Below are 17,545 nucleotides of genomic sequence, written 5' to 3'. Positions count from 1 at the left end.
TTGCGGAATTATGCAGACCGAAATAAACGGCACTAGTCACTGGTCCAAAGATGTGCAAGAATTTCAGAAATTGTAACAGAGACGCTCAAGGGCTTTGAGAAGGTTTGGTCAGAAGATTATAGCTACTCATGAAGAGATACAGAACACTCAGAATCTGCAGCCAGCAGACAAACAATTTCAGTGAATAATAATGACAGAAAAACTTCGTATCACCTGTTGTAATATGGGATTATCGGCAATGTAATTCTCAACATAATTTATTTCGGTTCTAAAATTTCGGAATTTTTAACATTACACGGAAAATGTTTCATCTACTTCTTATGAGTCATGACTCACATCATACGAACGGTATTTTGATACTCTTATTTCTGAAAACTGAACTTCCTTTTACTTTCGGAAGATTTTTACGAAGTGATATTTAGACCCGAAATATTTTATCTCTTCAAATGTCATTACCAGAAGCCACAAAATTATCTGCCTTCTTATTAATGATCGCAACTACCAGTGCCTTTGGCTAGTGGATACTCTCCGTTATGAAGAGATTGCATTCTTAACCTATGCAGCACGGAGACTCAGCAGAGACTCCTACGCAGCACGGAGACTCAGCAGAGACTTCGACGCAGCACGGAGACTCAGCAAAGATTCCTACGCAGCACGGAGACTCAGCAGAGACTCCTACGCAGCATGAAGACTCAGGAGAGACTCCTACGCAGCATGAAGACTCAGGAGAGACTTCGACGCAGCACGGAGACTCGGCAAAAAATTCCTACGCAGCACGGAGACTCAGGAGAGACTAACGAAATTAATCTTTAAAGACATCAGCGAAGAATATTCTTCAAGACTTAGAAAACAGTCCGAACTTCTGTGTATCTGAGATACATATTTTCAAATACAGGAACAAATCGTCATGTGAAGTGCAAGTACAAGTACAAGGTGCAATAAAGAGGACAAGCTCAACAGTAGCTAACCACTTTCTTCTATACTTTATATTTCCCCCCTACCTCATACCTCTTTCCTCTTTCATCCTTAACTTCGTTAATTTTTGCCTCAAATTTACATATTTATCTTGCACGATGTCTGTACTCAATTCCCAATATTCTCACGACCTCACTCTGCCTCGGAATTTGCCTGACATTACTGAAGACATCTCGCTTCGTCACTGTGCCGTGTCTTCCTTCTGTCCGATCTTCAATTTTCCGTTCTTAGGAGAACTGAGTTCGGAATGTTGTTTCCCTGATTCCAGTTGTGTCGATGGGAAAGTGACAGAGGTTCGCTTCTTAACCTCACAAACTTATTTAGATAAACAAAATCGTATTCACATTTGAAATTAATGTTTTGCACTTAGTTCCGTTTATAGCTTAAATTAATTTAATTCTGTGAACGAGAATTAAGTTTCGCTGTTGCGTGCTTGATAGTATACGTGGTACGTTCCTATTGGGCCCTGTCTCGTGAACGGCCAATGAACTAGTAAGAATATTCCAGCGTTTATATTCTTATAAGGGTCACAAACGAAGATGAAGACGTCATTTCCGGGATAACTCAGTCGGTATAGCGACTTGCTACGGGCTGGACAACCGAGCAATCGGAGTTCGAGTTCCTGTAGGCTCAAGAATTTGCTCTTCTCCATGTTGTCTAGGCTCACCCAGCGTCCTGTCTAGTGAGTACCGAGAGCCCTTTCCCCGAGCCGGGGCTTGAAGCTGACCACTCACCTCCGACTAGTGCCGAGGTCATCCACTGCCCATTCTCCTCCATGATGTAGTGCTTAATTAGTTAAGCACGGGGACAAAGTTACCTTACAGTGGAACAGAAGCACCCCTCGATGGGTGTGGGCACACAGCACGAACAGGAAGTGACCACCCGCCCAATTGGAGACGCGTATGATACTTTGTGCTCGTTTCCGGGATGTTCTGTGGAGCAAACGTTTGGTACGGGAATAGTAGTTTGATTATTATTATTATTGTGGGTTTTATTTACTGAGAGGTCGAAGCTGTACTCATCAAGGTGATCAGCAGAGCGGAGATCCTGTTCCACTCGGAACCGAGAGTGATAGCACGAGTTCTCTCGTAAGCAGTTCGGGCGCCCTGAAGATGGAGGCAGAAGATTATTCCGTAATTCTGGTGGCCATCTACCACATTGTACTGTGTCATATCCGAGAAAATCGTAATCTGTTTCTCTTAGAGTAATTTACTAGTCAAATTCAAAGTCACATTGCGACTGACATAACATCGTTCTATTGTTGCGTGTGTGTGTATATTGTTTCCTTTACCTAGCAACGGCCGCTGTTTACAGTCACCGCTTAGCAGCGGGTCTATACGCCACGATATATTGTCAAGCATTGCTGTTAAGCTCACAAGTCTCGCGCTTCCCGTTTGGAACCTAGTAGCTTGACTCCACATGACGTGTCCGCAAACAGAGAGAGGTCCACATCTCAATGTACCTTCGTGGTGATAAACAACGGTGATGCTATAGCATTTAGCGTGTAGTCCCTTACTGCAGGGCTGTCCACCTACAAACCAGCGAGAGGCCATAATATAGTGCCCTGGTTTCCATCTGAGCGGTCAGGCGACGCGACGGCGTCGAACGCATATGGACGTCATCAAACGGCGCGTTCGATGTTTCGTGAAAATAAAGTTTGTTGTGCCGATATCGGTGAAAACTGGGGCAATCTCTTGCCCCTTGAAGTTCTACTAATCTGCAGAGCACGACACGTGTCCACCCACTTGTCAGACTATGTTTCCCCGTGTGATCGCGGTCCGCCATGAGGCCCAGGTCGTGATGCGACTGAACTTCAAGAAACATTAACCCTGTCTCCAGCAATTGACAGTGGCCCACAGCTGTCTGCAATTTTATTCCAGGAACTGATCGTTACATTAAGTGCATCTATTGTCGATTTTCGTCTTACGATTTCTGACGAAGTTGCAGATGATCATCTACACACTGAATGATTTCTTGCCTCATGTCCAACCTACGAAACGTCTTGGAAGTTTCTTGCACCCCTCTGGTTGAGGGTCTGAACCATAGACGCAGTGTCTGGAAACGAGAAAACTAATTAAATGTACTGTGGCATGCCTGCCTAAAGCCAGAATTGTGAAGTCAGCAGAGAAAGTCGTTGTTAGGGAACGGCTCTGCAAACACACCCGTTGCTAGGCTCAGTGTCCCCGCAACAGACACGCACGTAATAATGGAAAAACGTTTCCTATGAAGCCCGTGCTGGGGCTATATAACGACGACTAGCTGCACTTACAAGACAATCTTAGACAGCAGTTGCTGTGAGATGGTCGCCAGCCCGCGAGGACGTGAGACCGGGGGCAGGAGAACGTCAACTGTTGGAAGACGTTACCATGCAGAGCAGTGAAGATAGTGATTGAGAACACTAGTCTGTGTTTGATAGTGATTTGTAGAGTGTAGTCACGAGCTGTGTGTTTAAGGGTTCGACGAACACGTTTACCGATCCAAACCCCGTCTGTGGTCACTAAGATCGTAATAACATCTACATAAAATGCTTATGTGTATATGCAGTGATGATAATAGTATTACTCATGCTTACAATCACCGCGCAACATAATATCCCCCAACACTACAACTTCACCCTGATGTTAGTACCGTAATAGGGTAGTTACACAACTACCCTATTACGGCACTAGCATCAGGTCCTAACTTTATGCTGCGTACACACACACACACACACACACACACGCTCGAAATTTCATTGGCAAAAATGCCTCAGAACGCTTGCACCTTGCATGTAGGAATTAGCGTACTGCGTCCAGTGCATACCAGACACAATCATCACACGGCGATAGGAAACGTGAGGCTTCATTTTCCTCATGTAATTGCAAACGTACACAATGCGAGAGACCTGCTTGCTTCATCCCACGCAACATTAGGTAGTCATTCGGGTTCAAGTTCAAGGAAAGAAGAGATATTCTTGAGCACGCTCGGCTAGTTTGTCCAGGGGTATCCAGTAACTGCTCTTCCGCCCAAGTTTTCGAGTCCAGAACTGGTTGTTGTTTATTCAAGGCTCAGCGGCCAATTGTGCAGGTACTAAAAATCTTCCCAACGTTTTATGTGCCCGAAGGTTCATTGCCGTGTTCACAAGAGCCCTCCACTGGTTCCTCTCCTGAGCCAGATCAATCCAGCCCATACCACGTCATTCCATCCCAACGGCTCACAGACGGCGGTGAGGTTTGCTGATGAAAATAAATTTAAAAAAAAAATCACTAACAATTTATTCCTCTGTCAGAAGCTGAAATCCAGGGTCTCCTTCAACCAGCTCAAGCCAATCTTGGATATTTTGTTGCGTGATTTCAGTCTCCCCAGCTACAGGTCGGTAAGGTAACCAACCTATCATTACCTACCGGCCAGATTCTTAAATATTAATAACTCAGTACTTACTACCAATTGGGGCCACGCGGTAGCGTAGTTGGTTGAGAGGCTAACAAGCAGGAAGGTCGCGGGTTAAGTCCCGATGAGGTCATTGGATTTTTTTCATTTGACCTAATCGTTTCAGCCGCACTGTGGCCCTGGGGTCTCGACTCAGCCTCTAACAGAATTGAGTGCCAGGAATTAATTAAATAATTTTCCTGGGGAGTAAAGCGCGGCCGGCGCGTAAGGCTGACAACCTTACCGCCATCTTTGAGCCGATTGTCTAGATAATGTGGGACCCTCAACGTCTCACAACCCTATGGGCCTTCACGGCCTGGTACAGGAATAGCTTTACTTTTTTTAAAGTTTTTTACTTAGTACCAATTTTGTACTAAAGGTGACATACCCAATTTTGTTGTAACTATTCTGAGAATTTGCGTCTAGGAATTCTTAGATAAGATCTTATGGATCTTAGAACGTAATATTTCGCCTCCTGCTTGAATAAATTCTGCCGGAATTCGATCACTACCTGGCGATTTATGCCTTTTCAGTTTTACAACAACACTTTCAACCTCAAAAGGACTAGGATCAGGTATTAACGGCTCAGCTGTATGCATTTCTGTCTGCCTCACATCACTGACCCTATGTACATTCAATAACTGAGAGAAGTAGTTCCTCCACCCATTCAAAATGTTTTGGGAATCTGCAAGCAGATCACCATTCTCATCCTTCACTAAGTTACTGCTAGGTTGGTAACCCCCTTAAGTCATTCCTCTTTACAGGTCTCTAATGTTCTTGTTCTTACTGTTAATTGCAAGCTCATCAATTTTGTCTTTCAGATATTCCCTGTTATTATTCCTGAAAGCAGCGAAGGTACCAATAATTACAAATTGTTACATTTTTTGTTACGGAAAAATTGTTACATATTCTGTGACTAACGGCTTCAATTCATTTTCACCCTCGTATAGTAACTTTTTCAGTGTTAAAAATAAATTCATCTGACAAACAGGTTTCAAATAACACTTTTATGTTCGTAAGTTGGGGTTCGCATGTATAGCGACGGCCGGTGTTCTATTCCCGTCAGGGTAAAGACATTTTTCTTTGCTCCACAGCGTCCAGACCGACTCTGTGGCACACGCAGCCTCCTATCCAATGGGTAAAGCGGCCGGGGCGTGAATCTGACCACTCACCTGCATCCAGTGCCGATGTAAAGAATGGTGGAGCTGCATTTTCACTCCGCAGTGCACCTTCATGGCGTGGTGCTTAATTCATTAATCACAAGAACAAATTTACTTTCGCGTAATATTTTCATCTGAATGATAGATTCTGAGGTTCGAATATAGTCGCGAGGATCTGCCCTAGTCGAGTAGTTAGAAGGAAATGTATTGTCGAATTAGCAGTGACTCCATAAACTGGGAGACTAATCCGTTAGTTGCAACAGTCTGGCAAGTATAGAGAGTGCGTCAGTGTTAGCGACATTGTGAATGTAGGTCGTTATAATGTACATCCCTGACGCAACACACACATATATATATATATGCATTGCGGATGTCGAGGGCTCTGTTACTGCTTTTGCAGCAGAAACAATTGTTCTGGGAGCCATGTTTCCCATCGTGCAGAAGTGAACCAAGGAGTATATAATGTGACGAAATAAACCATTGCTAGACAGCGCTTCAGTAAACACATTCTTGAGGTGACGCAGTCAACAGTGGGACATCCGTTGCTAGGTAGCAAGTCTCCAGACACAGGTTCCCCTAGCAACGAATATTAGCAAAGACATACCCGCGACAACGGGAGAATAACAGAGGAACCGTCCGAGATAGTGACCTGTACTCGAGCCGCCTGGAAGTTATACAAGAGTCGTAATTCATTCGTGTGGAGGCGGTGTCGAATGCCTCTGCCGTAGCCCCGCAAGTCGTAGGAAGGAAGTCTCTAATCTGAGACAGTGGACAGAGTCCCACGGGGCTCGGACCCGTGAATGACTGCGCTGGCGAGGTCCAGCAACAATTGCAAACGACAGACCCGTCCTCTCATCAGAGAGAACGCTCCACATCAACAAACCCACAACTGTCTGACAGTAATAAACATCTGGTCGTTAGCCCCAGATGGGCGCTTTGTTCCAGCAGTCGACTGGCCGACTGATAGACTCAGACGCAGAAATGATTCGTCGAACAGACGTCGTTCAAGAGAGTTCAATGTGTGAGCAGAGAGCAGAAGAGAAGACGCTAGTGGTTCAGTGAGGACTGGAGCGAGTTTGAGACGGTCATTGATTGTGTGCTGTCATAATTGATTGTAATTATAAAGAACTGTCATTTACGTTTTAAGAAGATACTTTCAGTGGCTTTATGTCAGCACTTAATGAGCTCGCAGACCTGGGCGTCAACGCACTTTTCGCGAACCTGCATTGCAGTAATTCCCTTTATAATACGTGTTTATCATTCGCCGTGCTTTCGAACTGATGAGTGAGCGTCTGCCGTGTACTGAAAGACATTTCAATCTTCCTTATACAGGGTTATTCATAAATCCGTGAAACATTTTAAAAATTCACAAAAAATGAACTATGCATCGGATCATGGTAATTCTTAGCCGATAGAGAATGAACCTCTCAATTTTTTTTTGAAAGCCGCCATTGCCTGCTAATCTCAGGGATCTTCGCAACCGTATCACCGCTGCTGGGCTCTGGTCAACCGTGATATGCTGACACGGGTGTGGGAAGAAATGGATTATCACATAGATGTTTGCCGTATCAGCAAAGGTGGACACATTGAGCATCTGTGAACTGTGTAAAAAACTTGGTGTGTTTATCTCTATTTCAGTGTAATAAAATTTGGTATCCGTTGCGTAGTTTATTTATTGTAAATTTTCAAAATGTTTCACGGTCTTATGAATAATCCTGTATAGTGGAAGCTCCCCATTACTCGGCATGCATGGGGAATGTGTTTTCCCGTTTGCGTGAACCTTCCGATTGCGTTGGATCTTAGAGAAACGAAATACAAAGTCAAAACCGTAAGTTTTGTTCAGTTATTGCTTTCGTTCCCAGATCTGAGCCTGCGCCTGTCCCATACTCTATATTTGTATATTTGAACGCGGGAAGATAATTGGTAGCGCTGTTAGTGGAGGCTGGAAGAATTATGGTGTAATCGCAAATTTGTTTTTGAATAACTTTAAAAATACAAACTTTTCTTTAAAATTCTTGCAGGTTGGTACAGAATTCGGGACGATCAGATACTAAATAACTGGGATCTTTCTACATAATGAATGTCGTTCCACAAGTATGACACCGTCAATGTGAAAACATCCTTTAGCATGCGTCGTCATGTCATGATGTTTCGTTATGTTAGTTTTCAAAAGAACGCTTGCTTACTTACTTACTTACTCATGGAGCTGAGCCCTTCTGGAGGAGCCGCCAATTCTGCAGCTACTCAAGAATTTCCCAGCATTTTATGGAATCCGAAGATTCATTACCGTGTTCACAAGAGCCCTCCGCTGGTCCCTATCCTGAGCCAGATCCATCCAATCCATATCATCCCATCCTGTCTCTTTAAGATCCGTTCTAATATTGTCCACGCACCTACGCCTTGGTCTTCCAAGCGGTCCCTTTCCTTCTGGCTTTCCCACCAATATCCTATACGCATTCCTCGTCTCCTCTATTCGTGCTACATGGCCTTCCCACATCATCCTCCTTGACTTGATAATTCTAATTATACTTGGAGAAGAGTACAAGTTATGAAGCTCCTCATTATGCAGTTTTCTCCAACCTCCCGTCACTTCATCTCTCTCCGGTCCAAATATTCTCCTCAACACCCTGTTCTCAAACACCCTCAGTCTATGTTCCTCCCTTAATGTCAGAGACCAAGTTTCACACCCATATTCAAAAGAACGCTGTCTACAAAAATTAATTCTGAGCCAACAAATTTCGACCATCCCTTTGTATTGAATACCCACGAGAATTACATATGGACACATCTTATTCAGATGCTAATTAAAAGACGGCAGATGTTGTCATGTTGTGAGTCAGGAGGCTCGGAAACGTATTAAACCCGAGAATTCAATGTTATCTCATTTATATTGTAATCTAACAACACTCGCAGCTAAGAAGGGAACTCACATCACAAGACACGGTTTACACAAAATATAAGAAAAACGACCCCATAGTGGAAGAACCACACACGAGTTTTAATTATGACACATAAGATGAATAATCTTAACAAGTTTTATTGTGTGTAAATTCATTATAGTTGACAAATACGCACTTTTTAAATAAGTTTATAAAGGCAAGCAATGCAATTAGCGTAATTAGGGCACCTGATGATGGCACTATGTTGCCGAAACATGTCGTGAAGTAACAGGTGAAACTGAGTGCACTACAAGACGGCCACTGTATACATATCATGGATGAAAATCAGTGCAACAGGACGCTAAAATACAACATTATTCGGTGAATTCTTAATCCGTCAACATTTGATGGTACTCCCATAGCCTTTTCCCCCCAAAGAAGGACTTTTTCCAAGGTACGTCTCTTTATCGCGTCCTTAAGCGCCTGAGCGCCTTGCCACTCGGTGAAATCTGAAACGCGAGTCCTTAATAAACAGACCTTGCACATAGCAGAATGGTAAGTTCGGATTGGTCAGCCAATTTTAAAGCAAGGCTTAACAAACATGTTTCCCAGAATAATGTACTAAAATGTTATGCTTTTCTCCTTTATTTAGAACACGTTAATGACAGAAAATCACAATAGAAAGCAAGAATGATAATTCTTAAACGTCCTCAAGCATTTTTTATTGGAGATATTCGAAATGCCCTCCATTAGCGCCCAAACATGCTGCCTGGCAATGAGCTATTCTGGGACATCGGACATATTCTCTAAACTTATGCCAAAAACAGCAAATTGTTAACGTTTTTGCAGGTCTTAGAGAAACAGTTATTTTAGATGTCATCTAAACTTTGCATCATCATCGTATGTTATGCCACTTTCAACTTAAGAACATGCTGACAGATAGTGGTTAGAAATTCTATAAATCAGGGCTGTCCAATTGACGATCGGCCAGTTGGATGTATGCGTCCCAAAAGACTATCGTTCCATTCCCCCAAAACGCACACGGTAGCGCAGTTATTTGAGGTACTGTGCTACAAAACGGAAGGTCACAGGTTCGATTCCCGATGAGGCCATTGAACTTTTCAATTGGCCTAATCCTTTCAGCCGTACTATGGCCCTGGGGATGACTCAGCCTCTAAGAGAAATGAGTACCGGGAATCTTCCTGGAGGTAAAGGATGGCCGGCGCGTAAGGCTGACAGCCTTACTGCCGTCTGTGAGCCGATCGTCTAGAAAATGTGGAAGCCTCGACGTCTCACAAACCTATGGGCTTCCACAGCATGGTACAGGTATAGCTGTTTTTACCGTTTCCCCAAAATGCGTTAAAGCTTTCTTTCTCATTAAAATTAAAGGAGAGGGGTGAATCTTGCCGAGAAAGAACATTGAAGAAGTATTTACAGAATAAAATGCAGCCGCACTTTTTGCTGATTTGAAATACTTCAACATTAGAAATATTAATTCTAAAGAATTGTCAGTGCATTTATTCCTGTGATAAGACTTGTCTTCATTTGTGCGAGATCTTCAGGAGAGCGCCCCTTGCATAAATGCATCCACTCTGTTTTTATATTCTCTACAATTGTTTCCTTTGCTGTCACTCAGCACCTAATAAGTAGCTGTGATACAATTCAGTAGTAGAGACCTGAAAATTATCGACTTGGCAACATTGAGTTTAAGCACAGGTTTCGGAACAGTGTGAATTTAATTCTTGTTAACGTGTTTGTGTTTCACAGACATGATCATTGTAGAGCAGATATCTATATCCGTGTTTTCAAAATATATTTTATAATGCTTCTCGCGCCAATAGATATGTAAGGTGCAGCGCGGCCCCTCTGTAATTTGACGATGGACAGCCCTGCTTTAAGCGATCATTTTCACGCTCTCCTTCATATTATGTACGAGGAACAATGAGACACATTATCTCTGGAAACGTTTTTCTCTGCTTCTTGAAATTAAGCTGAATAAGGAATCAGACTACACGCCTCTTCCTTTGTTCTCTTCGTCTTCTTTCCCCGTAGTGTTTTGTTTTCGTCGTGTGACTTTTTTTGTCCACGAGGAGATCCGGGTTTGCCTTCAGCAGACCACACAAAACGTGCCGATGACGTAACTCTATATAGGCCAAGGCTGAGGAACGTCACACAGATCACAAAATCCAAACCAGACGGTAATGTTCTCTTGCATGAGCTGCATACGATAAGGGCATTGTGGACATAGCGTCACTAGGTTTGGTTTCTCTCCAAATAGTGTCTGTACCTTGACCTACGAATACCCGACTTGCCAATTTCTGGACTTAACGAGCCCGATAAATGAATAACAATTAGACTTTAAGGTCAGAAATTTCGAATTTACCACTCGAAAGTGGAATCAATTTGTCTGTGAAGTTCAAAAATGCTCGTGTAGCTCGAATCGTAACTCTTAACGATTCACAATATAATTCTAATTAGCTTACTCCATGTAATAATTGAAATATTCGCTATTATGTTATTCTCTTTGCCGATCACAGTGGCCGCCCGGTCTAAGGCACGAACTGTCTTCGCTCGCTCGAAAATTGGGTTCGTGGTTTCGAATCCCACTCAAGGCATCGATGTCTGTGTGAATTCTGTGTTTATGTTGTTCTGTGTGTAGGTAGCGGTCTTGCGACGGGCTCATCCCCCGTCCAAGGAGTCCTACCGACTGAAAAGGCGGCCAAGGTCAAACAAAACGACTGTAGAGCCATAGACAGATGCTATTGTATTTACCTGCATTATTTTTATAATATAGACAAAAGAACTAAAGTAATAGGCGTTAAAATTTTGAAAAACTGGGCTGAGCCTTGAGCTCAACGTTCATGACCCGTCTTTTGTCCTGTGAACTCGAAGTAAAGGCCCGTTTTCCGGGGCACCTGAAGTCCGAAGTCCGAGTTATGGGTGCACTACTGTTTCCCCTGCCAGAGACAAGTACTCCGTTGGATCCCTTAGAAAGAGCTAACCTCAGTCACGGAGACAACTACTCTGTTGGGTCCCTTAGAAAGAGCTAGCCTCAGTCACGGAGACAACTACTCTGTTGGATCCCTTAGAAAGAGCTAACCTCAGTCACGTAGACAACTACTGTGTTGGGTCCCTTAGAAAGAGCTAGCCTCAGTCACGGAGACAACTACTGTGTTGGATCCCTTAGAAAGAGCTAGCCTCAGTCAGGAGACAACTACTCTGTTGGGTCCCTTAGAAAGAGCTAAACACAATCACTGAGACATCTACTCTGTTGGGTCCCTTAGAAAGAGCTAACCTCAATCGCTGTACAACCCATGTCATTATAACTACAGTTACATCTTGAGAACAAGCTTTCTCGAAGGGGGATAACAGGAAAATATGTCTTAAAAATTGCGATAAAGCATGCACAGACCTGAAACTAAGACAGAAAGTGAGATGAAAATTTTATGCAACAAACGTAGACAACAAACTAAGTCCATGAAAACGAATGCATAGGATAAAAAGTAAAGTTGTCCCTGTGTTTTACTAATTAAGCATTACGCCATGAAGGCTTATGGGAGAGTGGATGTATAGAACCACGTTTTCTTCACCTCGGCACTAGTTGGAGGTGAGTGGTTAGCTTCACTCCACGGCTGTTTTACCCCTCAGTACCCATTGGATATGAGGCTGTATAGGGTAACCAAGGTAATTTTGTTAAACCATTTTGTGCCTACCCAGTAATTCTGAGTGTTTCACACTGTAGTCGGAACCATAATCAAGGTAAAATGTCAATGACAGAAACTGTTTATCACAGAACGATTTAAATTCGCTAAGCGAGTAAGGGGGTCACTTCTCACTCGACCCCTGACCTGGGGACCTTCAGCGAGGTGGGGGCAGACGTGAACTTCAAGCTTAACCTACTTTCCCTTCCATCTGAAACTACAGCACAATAAACTTTGCAAACGTTGGCGGATGTATCCAGCAGCTACGAGACTTATCTCACTTTCTCTCCTGCTCACAGTGCTTATATGTACGCTTCTTACTTCTCAAGAACTATTAACAAAAATTAATTAATTAATCAATCATCAATCCATAATATCTCTCTTTAACTATTTTATTTTTCAGAAAATAATATCCATTTTTTCATGAAAAATATTTGAGTAGCTGTCCGATTTTAATCAAATATCATTTGGTGTATAACACACAGAGATATTGGGTTTTCGGGCTTTATCCATCGTCCTGGTTTTAAGATAACTAAGAAAAACACGACGTTTCGGAAAGTGGATCTGTTTCCGTCCTCAGGTGAGGGAAAACACCTATTCTGTTGGGTCCCTCAATCACTGGCTTGAGGACGGAAACAGATCCAGTTTCCGAAACGTCGTGTTTTTCTTAGTTATCTTAAAACCAGTACGATGGATAAAGTCCGAAAACCCAATATCTCGGTCTTTTAATATCGTCACATACGTGTATATGGAGTGTGAGTATAGACGGGGTTTCGATTGGTAATCGGAGTTATTGAAGACTTGCAAAACGTAACTGAAAACAACTACGGCAGGGTGAGAGAGTTACACACTCCAATGATCACTGTAACTGCAGCATACATAAAGTCTTAAATTATTCCTAGCCTTTGCTAGGTAGTGGCTTCAAATGGCGGACGTTCCCCTTTCTCCGGGTTCCCGAACTTTCCCCGATCTCAGCTACAGCAACTCTCAACTGACTGACTCATCAACCAACTCACGCCACTGCACTAACTGCAGCTCCCAACTTGTCCCGCTTATCGGCAGGACCGCACAGAAAACACAGCTCCTCGTTGTTGTAGTTCAGTTGTTGCCATGGGAACACGTTTGTTTGCGAAGCCGTTACTCAGTAACGGATGTAGTATATTTGCTTATGTCGAAGTCGTTGCGTAGCAACGTGTGTGCACGCAAGAAAGAGCCTTCAAGGGACGGAGTACAAAGGCATATGTGTTGTATACCTACAAGTCTTTCTTACGATGGATGTTTTGGCTAACACAGTCAACAGATTCGATTTGAAATTAGCGAAGATGGATTCTGCCGTCACGTATTTGTAGTCTTCTGTAGGGTATGAAATATTTGTGATGATTTAAGGGGATTTTGAGAGAGTTGTGATCTCACACTGAACGTGAATCACCAAGGTGAAGTGAGTGCTTACACGAAGTTTGAAAGAAAACTTGAATTATCAACAGTCTTGCAAGGCACTTTGTGTAAATAATTGGACAGGCTTGATGATTCAGCCTCATGTCATTATCACAGCAAATTGATTACAATCGTTTGACTTGTTATCCTCGTACCTGATTCGGGCTGAAAGGAAGCATCTTGTTGCTGTCAAAAGCACAAGAAACTTTAAAACAAAAATGAAACGCGTAGTTTGTTGTTAGGACGGCCCTGTCCCCATTTAAATGTCCATGTTGCCATGAACTGCTTGCTACTTGGTGTCATCTGCACTGCCCACGAGTTACTGTCCGTCACGGCGCTAATATTACGCAGATAACATCTGTCTTATTCATTAACTCCGCATTTGAGGACGTTGACATTCGTCTACAAAGTTCGAGATCTGCAGTCACAGAATGATATCTTCTCGCGCATTCCGTGACTTTCGTAGGCGCCATGACACCTACAGACTCTCAGCACACACATCGCTCTTAGACAACTGGGACAGTCGTCAATTTTTGGTTCTCGTAATTACTTATTATAACAATGCTAAATTGTAATCTTTCTTTTATATATCGTTATATTTCTTCTGCTTACATTTATTTATTCTGAACGTTGCGTGTTCGATTCCCAGTGAGGTCATTGAATTTTTCAATTTACCTAATCCTTCCAGCCGCACTATGGCTCTGGGTTCAACTCAGCCTCTAACGCCGATCTTCATAGGGGTAAAAGGCGGCCGGCGCGTAAGGCTTACAACCTGAGCCATGTGAGCCGATTGTCTTGAAAATGTGGGAGCCTCGACGTTTCACAATCCTATAGGCCTCCACGGCGTATTATAATACAACTATTCATTTATAACGAGCCGATGTAGCTCAGTCGGTGTAGTGACGGGCTACAGACTGGACGCCGGTGTTCGATTCCCGGCAGGGGAACGATATTTCTCTTCTACACGTCGTCCAGGCGGGCNCCCCCCCCCCCCCCCCCAAGCCTCCTATCCAGTGGGTACCGGTGGTTCTTCCCCCGGGCTAAAGCGGCCGAGACGTGAAGTTGACCACTCAGCTGCACCCAGTGCCGAAGTCAAGAAGAGTGTAGCTATACCTCCAGTCCCTCACACATCTTCATGGCATGATGCTTAATTAAGAAGACGGAGAATTTTACAATTTTTAACCTGTGCCATTGCTATTAATTTGTATTTAAATCCATATCATGCAATGGTCCATGCAATTGTTGCCAGCTTCATAAATATCAACACAAACAATAATTATTTCCAGTACAAAATAAAAGTAAGGTGGGTAAGAGACTGACGATTCTGACTTCAGTCCAGGAGGTACCTGATTCGAATCTCAGGCAGGATATTGATCGCCCTCACTCATGTTTTTCTAAGTATCCCTGGGGAAATTCACCATCGCTTTCTTTTATGTTCCAAAATTAATTTTTACTACCGTCCAACACTAGAAGTTCTATAGACTAAGTAACTGACACAATAATGTAGCGTGTAGGCGCTGTTGCTATGGTATGACCGGGAAATAGGCGATACCGGGGTCGTTTCTGGGCAACGGCTCGGTAAACACGTTCCCGCAGCAACAGACGCGAAAGCAACAACAGAAGAGATGTGTTTTCTTTGTGATCTGTGCCGAGATATTATAAGCAAAGGATAAATGTTAGACCCAGTTAGCTCTGCACGGGAGTCTTTGAAGAGAGGACTTCAGCCAGAGCCATTATTTGAGCCGTTACCAGGAAACGTCTAGTAACACTGAGAACGCTGCATTGTGTTCTGTAGTGAACTGTAAAGTGTCGAAATACCGATAGTGTTATAGGTTTTTGCAGTTACGACCTGTAAGTGGATAATAAATCCATTCGCCAATCTAAACCCATTCTGTAGTCACACATACACGTGACAATATGGAGGTTCTTCTTCTTTTTTACCTTGACCAATCAGGCTGTCTGTCCTGTTCCCATTCAAAACTAATTATGAAATTATGGATCTTATAGACTGTTGCTAGAATTCCTTGGGCAGGGGATCAGCCCGCCCTTAGGCCGTTACCTACGCAGGATAACACGGAACCCAGGATTTCAGTGTTTAAGCGGGCAAATGCGTTTCATGCCTTAGGCAGTAGCCTTACGGCTATTAAATGAGGCAAAATCGTGTAGGGCACGGACTTTAGCGGGAGGAGGGGCGGGTATGGACCCGTAGAAGTCCACAAGTCCACTACATACAGTTTGTTAGAGAGAAAGCTCATGAATCCTGCCTGTCGGATTCCACAGTGATCATAACAAGGCTATCTTAGTTCACAAACTTAAACTTATCTTAGTTCAGTTTCTGTGTAAAAATGAATGTCATACGCCAAGAGACCAGCTGTAGGCAGTTTACGGAAATGATTTTGTTTTCAAAACAACCAGTGAACAGTTCCTGCCTCTCTTCACTAACATTTTGCTTATTTATTTCTCTTAATTCCTGCTTAAGGACATTTGTCTGGCGTCCTTGATTCTTCCTCAAAGAGGATGCACTTAAAATGCCTCTCACAATTACATCCCAATGATACTACGATATGATAATTCCCAGTTGTTGGAAGAATTTAATTTCGATCTTCAGATCTTTACAAGCACAAAATAATCCATGAGTCGGCAGAAATACGTAGCTGTGAGTCACTTCACGGATATATTAAATGAGCCGTTCTTTGTAAAGTGATGATTCGTGTTCCATTAACTGCTTAACGTACCGAAGGTTAAAGTAATTTAAGAAAACACGCCGTACAAACCAACACATAGGACTGAAATCTGCCTAAGTCACCAAAAGAAAATTTTCTTCCGAGGAGAAACTTAGACAAACTTTGTTTTTAGGTTTAATTTCAGGCACCCAGTAAGTCACCACATACAGCATTTTAATAACACTCAGACCTCATACTGAACGTTCTAAGGCGTCTCGACGCCGGTTCACTGCGCATGCTGCAGCGTCAACCACGTGACAATCTGAATGTTCACATGATACCATAGACAGACACTGCCCAGTATCTGATGCTTTTGAAACTTTTAAAAATATGTAAAAATGCGTATATATGCCGCGATATCTTCCCCATATTCTGTTTCTGTTTACTGTGGAGACCCGTGTTTTGTGGATTGTGGCCTGGTTACAAGTGGGCCGGTAACCAGTATGTGTATGTGTGTATGTACATATAAAGCGATTAAAATGATGCAGCACAGTACCCTCACATCTGTTTTCCTTCCTTGGATACAGGTCCCTGAAAACCCGGTATTCCTTTTTATTTTGAAAGAAATAATTGTGTATATACAAGAATGGCCCAGGCAATGCCCATCCGGCCCTCCGTAACACATTCATATTGTATCACAGCGGTCACCCCGCCATTTTTGAACATCTCACTTAACACTTGATAACATCTGACCGCCATCTGTGAGCAAATAGGAGAATCAGCAGTGCACAGGTACCCAAGAGCGCCACAGAGTATTGTAGATGTCGGTACCACAGTCAATAAAACAGATAACTATTATTCCATACCAATCCCTGGTATTGTAAAGCTCGTAGTCTGTATACGGCAGGTTCGTTCAAGACAGTTGCAAGAGAAAGAAAAAAAAAAAATTAGATTTAGCGGGAGTATAGGAGGTCATATGGGTCGGGGGTCGCAGGGGAATCATATCAGCAGTTAAGAGGTCTGAATTCGTTAGTGATAGGACATCGCATATAAGAGTGAGAGGTCGGTGGTGAGATATCATTGTTCTGAATGTCCATGCCCCGAAAGAGGATACAAATGATGGTATGAAGGACAGCCTCTATGAGAAATTAGAATGTGTATTCGATAAATTCCGTAAATACCATACAAATGTTTTTTTGTTAAGGAGATTTCAGTGCCAAAGCAGGTAGAGAAGACAATGCATGTAGGATGTTGGTGGGAAAGCCAGATGGAAAGAGACCACTAGGAAGACAAAGATGTAGGTGGGAGGATAATATTAAGATGGG

At 43.1% G+C, this 17,545-nt stretch overlaps 1 protein-coding gene across 1 annotated transcript in view; it reads left to right on the top strand.

Annotated features, from left to right (window-relative positions):
- Positions 1-17,545, top strand: part of LOC111871119 (glutathione hydrolase 7) — a 57,992-nt gene that overhangs the window by 26,261 nt on the left and 14,186 nt on the right. The gene's annotated exons all lie outside the window — the stretch shown is intronic.

This window comes from Cryptotermes secundus, unplaced genomic scaffold (assembly GCF_002891405.2).
Source record: "Cryptotermes secundus unplaced genomic scaffold, Csec_1.0 scaffold250, whole genome shotgun sequence".
Taxonomy (NCBI): domain Eukaryota; kingdom Metazoa; phylum Arthropoda; class Insecta; order Blattodea; family Kalotermitidae; genus Cryptotermes; species Cryptotermes secundus.
This window is presented reverse-complemented; position numbering and strand designations above follow the sequence as displayed.